Source organism: Nicotiana tomentosiformis, chromosome 3 (assembly GCF_000390325.3).
Source record: "Nicotiana tomentosiformis chromosome 3, ASM39032v3, whole genome shotgun sequence".
In the NCBI taxonomy this organism is placed as follows: Eukaryota; Viridiplantae; Streptophyta; class Magnoliopsida; order Solanales; family Solanaceae; genus Nicotiana; species Nicotiana tomentosiformis.
Window position 1 is genome coordinate 110,868,773 of NC_090814.1, and position 11,761 is coordinate 110,880,533.

Here is an 11,761-nt window from a genome sequence, read left to right on the forward strand (position 1 = left end):
AAATGTTCATCGCGATCGCGTGAAAACTGTTGCGCTCGCGAAGAGCAGTCTCTTTAGGACTTACACGATCGCGGGAGGCTTTACGCATTCACGAAGGCTTAACCCACTTTACCTTCGTGTTCGCGAGATAGGGCTCGCATTCGCGTAGAGTTTCCCAGTTCCCCTGCCCAGCCTAGCTAAAACTACGCATTCGCATAGAGCAACTCCCCCCAATGCTCCGCGTTTACGACCATGGTCTCGCATTCGTGTAGAGTAAAATACTCCCCAGTCCAGTTTCCCCTTCGTGATCACGAGAGTGACTACGCGATCATGAAGCACAACATAGCAGACACCAGATACAGCAAAAATACCAGATTTTTCTAAGTCCAAAATATCCCGTAGCCTATCCGAAACTCACCCGAGCCCTCGGGGCTCAAAACCAAACATGCACACAAATCTAAAAATGTCATACGAACTTCCTCACACGATCAAGTCACCAAAATAACACCTAGAACTACGAATGTAGCACAAAATCTAATGAAATTTTCAAGAAAGCTTTAAGACCTCTATTTTCACAACCAGACGTCCGAATCACGTCAAACCAATTCCGTTTCTCACCAAATTTCACTCACAAGTTTTAAATATCATAATGAACCTTTACCGGGCTTCGGAACCAAAATACGAGCCCGATACCAACAAGATCAAATGTTAAACAAATTCTTAAAAACAATAAATTTTCAAACTTTTAATTTTCATCAAAAATTCATAACTCGAGCTAGGGACCTCCGAATTCGATTTCAGGCATACGCCCAGGTTCAATAATTTGATACGGACCCACCGGGACAATTAAAACACGGATCCAGGCCCGTTTACCAAAAATATTGACCGAAGTCAACTAAAATCAACTTTTAAGGCAAAAATTCTTATTTTTATCAATTTTCAACATAAAAGTTTTCCGGAAACATGCCCGGACTACGCACGCAAATTGAGGAGGGTAAAAATGAATATTTATTTAAGGCTTAAGAGTGCAGAATCGAGTTCTAAAATATAAGATGACCTTTTGGGTCATCACAGATAGCATAACCATCAGTCCCTTCTGGAAGTGTCAGAACTGGTGCTGTAGTCAATCTGTCCTTCAATTCTTGGAAACTCCGCTCACAAGCATCAGTCCGCTGAAACTTAGTTGCCTTCTGAGTCAACTTTGTCAATGGTGTTGAAAGGGAAGAAAACCCCTCTACAAATCTCCTGTAATGACCTGCCAAACTCAGGAAGCTACGAACCTCTGTCGGTGTCGTGGGTCTAGGCCAAGTCTTCACTGCCTCAATCTTCTGTGTATCGACCCGGATACCCTCACCCAAAATAATATGACCAAGGAAGGCTACAAAATTCAACCAGAATTCACATTTAGAAAATTTTGTATACAACTTCCTTTCTTGTAGATCTCTGAGCACAATACGCAAATGATCTGCATGATCAGCCTCTGAACGAGAATAAACCAAAATATCATCTATAAATACAATCACGAATAGATCTAGAAAGGGTCTAAACACACGGTTCATCAAGTCCATGAATACCGCTGGGGCATTGGTCAAACCGAACGACATAACACGAAACTCAAAGTGCCCATATCTGGTCGTGAATGCTGTCTTCGGAATATCCTTCTCTATAACGCTTACCTGATGGTACCCAGACCTCAAGTCTATCTTCGAGAAACACCTGGCACCCTGCAACTGATCAAATAAATCATCAATCCTCGGGAGCGGGTACTTATTCTTGATCGTCGCCTTATTCAATTGTCTATAATCAATACACATCCGTAAGGAACCATCTTTCTTTCTCATAAAATAACACAGGTGCTCCCCACGGTGATGTACTAGGTCTGATAAAGCCTTTCTTAAGCAAATTCCATCAGTTGTTCTTTCAACTCTCTCAGCTCTACAGGTGCTATTCTATAAGGAGGAATAGATATCGGCTGAGTATTTGGTAATGTGTCAATAGTAAACTCAATCTCCCACTCTGGCGGAAGGGCTGGAAGCTCATCGGGAAACTCATTAACCACCAGGATAGATTGAAGGGTCGGTGACTCTGCTTTCACATCATGTACCCGAACTAAGTGATAAATATAGCCCTTTTTGATCATCTTCCTTGCCTTGAGATAGGAAATAAACCTACCTCTCGGCGATACAGTATTACCTTTCCACTCTAGAACTGGCTCCCTTGGAAACTGGAACCGAACCATCTTTGATCTACAATCAATGTTAGCATAACAAAAAGCCAACCAATCCATACACATTATAACATCAAATTCTATCATATCTTGCTCAATCAGGTCTGTTACTGTAGAGCGACTAAGAACTACTACTATACAATCTCTATATACCCGTCTAGCTGTCACTGGATCCCCAACAGGTGTAGACACCTCAAAAGGTTTAATCAACTCAGGTTATATCCCAAACTTACTAGCAACCAATGGAGTGACGTACGATAAGGTGGAACCTGGATCAATCAATGCATATACATCATATGAGGAGACTGATAATATATCTGTAATAACATTAGGTGATGACTCATGATCCAGTCGACCCTCTAAGGCATAGATACGGTTCTAAGGACCGCTCGAGCTAGATGCTCCACTTCTGCCTCTACCACGACCGGTTGGTGCATGTGAACCTTGCCCAGGGGGGCATACTGATGATGAAAAACCAACTAAAGATCCCGCTGGCTGAACTATACCTGCACCACCTCTCGTCGGACAATCTCTCATAACGTGGCCTGGATAACCACAAGTATAACAAACATCCAACCCCACGAGGCACTGCCCGACATACTGCTTACCACACTGAGCACATCGTGGAAAGGGTGGCCTCATCTGACTTGACTCACCCCTATACTGAGAACTAGAGGCCCTGGAACTATGACTGACCCTGAATATGTGGAACAATCAAATCTCCTACCGAAAAACTGAGGGGGTGCACTAGCCGATGGATGGGCTGGATACCTCGGGTACTGCTGTCTCTGACCACCTCGAAACTCACCAGAAGGACCTGAAGATCTCGCTTTCTTACTCTGGCCCCTATCATGCTCACGATCAGCCCTCTGCTTCTGCTTACGCTCCTCTACACCCTGAGTGTATGCCTGAATACGAGAAATATCAATGCCTGGATGAAGTGAGACCGACATACAATCATCAAGCATGTGCGACTCCAACCCCATCACGAATCGGTGAACCCGATCCTCCATCTTAGCTACAATAGTGGGAGCATACCTAGCCAAAGAATCAAACTGAAGGTTGTACTCCCGAACACTCACAGTACCCTGCCGAAGGGTCAGGAACTTATCAACTCTGGCCTGTCTATGCTTTGGTGGCAAATAATGATGAAGAAAAGCCTCTGTAAACTCCTTCCATACTGTTGGAAGGACATCCTCACCTCTGGACAACTCCCAAGACTCGTACCAATTAACTGCAATATCCCGAAGTCTATAGGAAGCTAGCTCAACTAACTCAGTCGCAGTGGACTTCATTACCCTCTAAGTTCTCTGCATCCTATCAATAAATACTTGAGGATCCTCGTCTGGATCTGCTCCAGTGAATATGGGAGGGTCCAAATTAATGAAATCGCGAACCCTCGCACTGATGGCCCTATCTGTATGACCGAAACCTACCTCCTGGCGCCGATCCTGTGCGGTCACTAATCGAGTCAATAGCTAAATAGCATCTCTCATCTTCTGACCCAGTGTATCAGGCTAAGGAACTGGGGGTACTGGGGCTGGCGCTGGAGCTGATGCCCCTCGGATCTCCTCCGGAGAGGGTAGAGTATGTGAAGTCTAAGATGGAGTCTTATTATGTGACTCTCCCTGAGCCCTGGTAACTCATGGCGCTCTACTTTTAGTCTCATCATCCACGGACTTGCCCTTCTAGGCGGTTGTAGCCTTCTTGGGCATCGCTGACAACATAACATATCGTTAGGAAAATGAATTCTTATATCGCACAATCTAAAATAAGAAAGGAAGGTAACATCCTATATGTCCTGCAGCCTCCTATTTATAAGTGTGGTGCACAACACACTCATAAATAAGACTCTACTAGACACGGTCTGTAGACAACCCTAGGATGGAACTGCTCTGATACCACTTTTGTCACGACCCAAATCGATGGGCCGTGACGAGTTCCCGAGTTCTACCTATCAAACACCCCTAAGCATTCGTCTAAGGTATAAACATAAAATAAGTGTAGGTCATGCATAACGTCTGGAAATAAGCTACTGATTCATATGAACAACATACGTGGGAAAACATGCCCAAAAGACATATATACATACATATATATATATATATATATATATATATATATATATATATATATATATATATATATATATATATATATATATATATATATATATATACGGAATACGGTAGGGCGAGCCGACAGGGCCACATACTATATAACTATACATGACTGTCTACAAATTTCTAATAGAGTGTACAACTGTATAAAGGACGGGACTGGGCCCCGTCATACCTATATGTATACAAAAGTATCGTACCAAAACTCAATAGCAGCTCCGGATCAAATGGAGCACACCAACTCTCGCTGAGCAAGTATCCTAAGATAGGGGACCGTCAGCCTGTCTACCTGCACCTGCGGGTATGAAACGCAGGCCCCCAGGCAATAGAGGCGTCAGTACGAATAATATACCGAGTATGTAAGGCATAAAAATTAGTATATAATAGACATGAAAGAAACATGGAGTAAAGGACTCAACCTGTAAGTCTGAATAGATCTATGAATCACGAAACATTTATAATGTCATGCATATGCGTATAAATATCATATCATGCATAGGTATATGCGTAGATAACATCATCAAGCCTCTGATGGCATCCCATCATATCATCTCAGCCTCTGTGGGCGAAATCATAAATGTATACCAGCTGATCAGATGGCGGTGCATATATAACGCCATAACCTTTTCCCATACCCCATATACATATACTATACGCGTATATAACGCCATCTGGTCATGGGCCAATATACATATATAAATGGATGCAATGCATAATGAAGTAAGTCAATAAGATCTCTTGGAATGTCATGAGACCCATGAACAGATGATATGATAGTAGGACATATGGGAAATCAAGAACATAGGAAACCTTAGTACTTCTAGGAATAGAATTATTTGTGAAAGTTGCGTACTTGCTCATTTCTTGCATCATATGGATCATGCCAAAAAGAAAAGAAGGGATAGCCTTAACATACCTTATCACAATATTTCTAATCACCAAGTTGAACTCGTCTCTTCGTACCTTAATCTACAACAACAATAATAATACAATCATTAAGTTACGAAAGGTACAACTATCGCACAATGAACGACAAACTTATTTTGTATTAAAAATGGCAGCATCTCCCCTATAATCCTTACTTCCTTCAAATTCAAGATAACACTAAACACAACAATATCAACATGTATACATTATTTTTCAACCTTATATACACCTCAAAATATTACAAAACAGCCCAACACACCCCAATCTCTTCATACACAAAACGACTACCGTAGTAGTGTCAAGCGGTCTGAAAATATTATGACAAATGACCGGCCCACCACCCTGAATTTATGTGGTGTTTCTACACAACCTTGATCCTCCAAAACTCCACAAAATAGTAGTAAAACACGTAGCCCAACAACAACACAAAACAATCCACAAAATAGTCCGCTACAAGTGAATAACTCGAACTCACGGCTTTCGATCACCGTCCCGTGAGTTTTAACTATTAGGAAATGAATTTATCAACCTTCCTTGATATTTAAACATTTAAATACAGAAATTACACGTTTTCCTAACTATGAAGTACCTTCCAAAACTCAAACTACAAAGAAAAAGAGAGGCGATATAGCGATACTTACATCCTAGGGATCGTTTTAATGTTATCATTTCTCGATTCCATGCCCGGGATGATAATATTATTTGAAGCTCTTGCAGAGAGCTTAAGATTAAAGTTAGGGATTTTATTTGGTTGTGTGTTCTGGAAAATTGAAGAAAGAAACAAGATAAGGATATAAATATCCATTTTGTTTGAAAAGTCAAAAGGTGCTACTTGGCACCCTAGTATTGGTCCTTCTTCCAACGCTTATAACTTTTTATTCGGGTGTCGAATGAATGAACGATTAAGAGTGTTGGAAACTACATTTCAAGACCTTCAATTTTATATATAATATGTCCCAAAAATACCTCATATAGCACACGAAATATATTTCTCAAAAAGCTCTTTACAAGACAAATCCTTAGTCGATTTTTCCGCAACTTTAATCCGATTTTTCCCAAAAATCATATTTTCTATCCAAACATCATGATTAATAAGTCTCATATTCATTACGTCACCTTGGGATGCACATAGTGTAACAAGCATATGGTTGAGAGGGGGTGTAATGCTTATTTAGCTTTCGTGAGGGATGTTAGTGTTAATACTCCTATTGTGGAGTCAGTTCCGGTAGTGAAGGATTATCCAGATGTATTTTTGGCGGATTTTCCGGGCATGCTGCCTGAGAGGGATGTAGATTTTAGCATTGATTTGTTACCGGACACTCAGCCCATTTCTGTTCCACCCTATCATATGGCCCTAGGAGAGTTGAAAGAGTTAAAAGGGGTAGTTGCAAGAGTTGCTTAATAAGGGCTTCATTCTGCCCAGTGTTTCGCCTTAGGGTGCTCCAGTCTTGTTTGTAAAGAAGAAGGATGGTTCTATGCACATGTGTATTGATTATCGCCAGTTGAACAAGGTTACAATGAAGAACAGGTATCCATTGCCACGTATTGATGACCTATTTGATTAGCTACAGGGTGCCAGAGTGTTCTCTAAGATTTTCTTGCATTCAAGCTATCATCAGTTGAAGATTCGGGAGCCATATATCCTGAAGACTGCCTTCAGGACTCGGTATGGACATTACGAGTTCCTTGTGATGTCTTTTGGGCTGACCAACGCCCCAGCAACATTCATGCACTTGATGAACATTGTACTTCATCCCTATCTTGACTCATTCGTCATTGTATTTATTGAAGACATTCTGGTGTACTCCCAGAGCCGATAGAATCATGAGCAGCACCTGAGGACTGTGCTTCAGACCTTGAGAGAAAAGAAGTTGTATGCAAAATTTTTAAAGTGTGAATTCTGGCTTGATTTGGTGGCATTTTTGGGTCATGTAGTGTCGAGTGAGGGGATCAAGGTGGATCCGAAGAAGATTGGAGCAATGCAGAGTTGGCCCAGACCGTCTTCAGCTACGGAGATTCGGAGTGTTTTTGGTTTGACGGGGTATTACCGTTGATTTTTAGAGGATTTCTCGTCTATTGCGGTACCTATGACCAGACTAACCCAGAAGGGTGCTCCGTTCAGGTGGACCGAGGAGTGTGAGGAGAGATTTCAAAAGCTCAAGACAGCTTTGACTACAGCCCCAGTGTTGGTGTTGCCTTCGGGTTCGAGGGATTATACTGTGTATTGTGATGCATCGCGCATTGGTCTCGGTGCGGTGTTGATGCAGGACAGTAGGGTGATTGCCTACGCGTCTAGACAGCTAAAGGTGCATGAGAAGAACTATCCTGTCCATGACCTCGAGTTAGCAGCTATTGTTCATGCCTTGAAGATATGGCGGCACTATTTGTATGGTGTCCATTGTGAGGTCTACACCGATCATCGGAGTCTACAACATCTGTTCAAATAGAAGGATCTTTACTTGTGGGAGCAGAGGTGGTTAGAGTTTCTTAATGACTATGATATCACCATTCTATATCATCCCGGGAAGGCCAATGCAGTGGTGATGCCTTGAGTTGCTAGGCGGAGAGTTTGGGCAGCTTAGCATATCTACTGGTAGCAGAGAGGCCATTAGCTTTGGATGTTCAGGCCTTGGCCAACTAGTTTGTTAGAGTGGATGTTTCTGAGTGGGGTCGAGTTTTGGCTTGTGTAGTTTCTCGGTCTTCTCTTCATGATCGTATCAGAGAGCGGCAGTATGACGACCTCCATCTGCTTGTCCTTAAGGACACGGTTCAACACAGTGATGCCAAGGAGGTCACTATTACAGATTACGGTGCATTGCGGATGCAGGACAGGCTATGTGTGCCCAATGTAGATGGTTTGTGTGAGTTGATTCTCTAGAAGGCTCACAATTCACGGTACTCCATTCATCCAGGTACCGCGAAGATGTATCAGGACCTGAGTCAACATTACTGATGGAGGAGAATGAAGAAGGACATAGTGAAATATGTAGCTCGGTGCCTAAACTGTCAGCAGGTGAAGTGTGAGCATCAGCAACCAGGTGGATTGCTTCAGAGGTTAGAGATCCCAGAGTGAAAATGGGAGCGGATCACTATGGATTTTGTTGTTGGGCTCCCACGGACTCAAAGGAAGTTCGATGCAATTTGGGTGATTGAGGATAGATTGACCAAGTCAGCCCATTTTATTCTAGTGGTGACTACTTACTCTTCAGAGCAGCTGGATCAGGTTTATATTCGCGAGATTGTCAGGCTTAATGGTTGGGGTTGAGCACATCATTTCACCCTCAGATGGACATACATAACTCATGTTGAATGGCCCTCCAGCACTGCGATGTAAACTGCGTATCCCGGGTGGAGTTGAGCACAACATTTCACTTTCGGACGGACGGGCAGTCCGAGCGCACTATGCAAATATTGGAGAATATGATTCGTGCATGTGTGATGGAGTTTGGGGATCCTTGGGATTAGTTCTTGCCACTTCCAGAGTTTTCCTACAACAACAGCTACCAGTCAAGCATTTAGATGGCCACGTACGAGGCTTTGTATGATAGACAGTGTCGGTCTCCGGTGAGTTGGTTTTAGTCGGGCGAGGCTAGGCTATTGGGCACGGACTTGGTTCAGGATGCTTTGGAAAAGGTTAAATTAATTCAGGATCGAGTTCGTACAGCCCAATCTAGACAGAAGAATTGTGCGGATCAGAAGGTTCGCGACGTGGAATTCATGGTTGGGGAGCGGGTCTTGCTCCGGATTTCGCCCATGAAGGGTGTTATGAGGTTTAGAAAGAAGGGCAAATTGATCCCTAGGTATATCGGGTCTTTTGAGATTCTTGAGAGGATTGGAGAGGTGGCCTACAGGCTTGCACTACCACCTAGTCTAGCTGTAGTTCATCAAGTGTTCCATATTTCTATGCTCCGGAAGTATCACGACGATCCGTCTCATGTGTTGGATTTCAGCTCAGTCCAGTTGGACAAGGATCTTCTTATGTTGAGGAGCCGGTGGCTATTTTGGACAAGCAGATTGGAAAGTTGAGGTTGAAGAACATTGCTTCAGTGAAGGTTCAATGGAAGGGTCAGCCAGTCGAGGAGGCGACTTGGGAGACTAAGCATGATATGCGTAACAGTTATCCTTATCTTTTCACCACTTCAGGTATGTCTCTATACTCATTTGAGGACCAACGTTTATTTTAAGAGGGGGAGGATGTAATGACCCGATCGGTCGTTTTGAGTATATTAGCCCCGATCCCTTATTTATTGCCTTCTCTGGTAGTTACCGTGTTTACAGCGAAGGAAGGGAGGACCTGGGCAGATGGATGCCTTACTCTATGCGGTCGCGAAGGTGTGCTCGCGATCGTGTGTCTTTGGAAAAGTTCTCACCGCGATCGCGACTAGTGTTCCGCATTCGCGTATAAGGTTTTGAGTTGTTGGTAATTTTGTTCTTCGCGATCGTGAAGGAATTTCCGCGATCGCATAGTGTAAATAACGCGGCAGCAAACTTAAGTTTCAAAATCGAGGGTTTATTTCATATTACTCAATTTGGACTTTGAAAGCTCGGTTTAAGGCGAATGTTCGATGGATTTTCAGAGGGATTATTGGGGTAAAAGTTCTTAACTCATTTTTGATTAAATTTCACTAATCTATCTTTGATTTTATCATTTAATTAGGGATTTGGGTTGAAAAAGAATTGGAAAAAATGGAGGAAACTTCTTAGGCCGAATTTTGAGGATTTGAGCGAGATTTTGGTATTGGATTTGTGTAATTCTTGTATGGTTGGACTCGATATCGAATGAGTGTTCGGATTTTATAATTTTGGTCGGGTTCCGAGACGCGGGCCCGAGTTGACTTTTTGGGATTTTTGATTCTTAGCTAAGATTATTATTTTATTATTTAAATTAGTTTCCTATAGTTATATTTATAGTATGAAATTGTTTTGGCTAGATTCGAGCCGTTCAGAGTTAGAAAATCGAGAAAAATGCCTTCTAATTGATTGATTTAGCATGGTTGGAGGTAAGTGACTTGTCTAACCTTGTGTGGGGGAAATTTCCCTTAGGACTGGGTACTGTTGAGATAATTTGTGATATGTAAAAGCCGTGTACGCAAGGTGACGAGTATACACGGGCTAAATGTTGAAATTTCGATTTTAGCTACGTAGTTTCCTTTTTATACCTTAATTGAGTTACTTTAGCATGTTATAATCACCATATTTAGCCTAATTTCGTATGGCTACTTGTCTTATCTCTTATTTGCGACTTGTACTACATGTTTAGTTGAATTACTTACTTTCTTAATTCTGTATTCATTATTTAACTATGAAAATTTTTTACTTGAAATTTGCTATCCTTGAAATACCTTGCTGTTGAGTTTGGTGTTGAGTTGCAAAGGTCGTGGTTTCTATTGAGGCAAGGTGTAAGTTGTGAAATATAATTTTATTTAGTTGTTATGTTTTGGCTTCCGTGTTATTGTTGAGGTGATTGTTTGGTTATGTGCACGAGGTTTCTACCATGTCGTTGTATATTGTTTGCATGAGGTTTTTGCCGTGCGGTTGTTACTATTTGCACGAGGTTTCTGCCGTATCATTCTGTATTGATACGCATGCGGTGGTATAACTAGGTGTTAAAACGCATGCGGTGAGATAAAGTGGGCTTGATACGCGTGGCTAGTAGGGGAATTACTAGAAGCCATGCGGTGTGATAAGGTGGGCTAAAACGCGGGGTGCTATTTCGGAAAAAATAATTTTCAAAACTAAATGTAAAGGCTCCCGCGTTGATATAAGGAAAGGCTGTGATTTCTTTTTATGATTTGGGACTACGAGGCGGTACCTCGAGAGTGCCCTTGTTGATCTTCACTATTTGCTGTATTATTTGATTGTTGTTTCCTTAACATGTAAAATCCTTGTTTTCCATTCGTGATTTTATTAGCTTCCTTGATTTCCGTGTTGTTACTTTCTGTAATTTCTTTGTTGTTTCCCTCCCTGTTATTTCAATATATCATTATATTTTCGGTCTTGCTTCTTATTATCTCCAATAGGGCCTCGACCTGACCTCGTCACTACTCTATCGAGGTTAGGCTTGGCACTCATTGGGTACCGTTGTGGTGTACTCATATTACGTTTCTGCACATGTTTTGTGCAGATCTAGATACATCCTATCAGCCTCGGTATTAGCATGTTGAGCTACTTGTCTTTGGAGATTTCAAGGTATACCTGCCCGCGTCCGTAGGCCTCGGAGTCCTCTTCTACCCTATTCTTTTCTTATTTCTTTACATCTTTATAGACAATGACGTATAGGAGTGTTCAATACTGTATCTAGAGCTTGTGACTTATATTCTCACCGGGTTTTGGGAGATGTACATGTTGAGTTACAGATTTTATTTGATATAGTTGTTGATGTTTTTGAGATTTAAATTATCATTTCAGTTATTCCGCATGTTTGTTAGGCTTACCTAGTTTTAGATACTAGATGCCGTCACGACATCCTACGGAGGAAAATTGGGATCGTCACACATATCTTACTTTT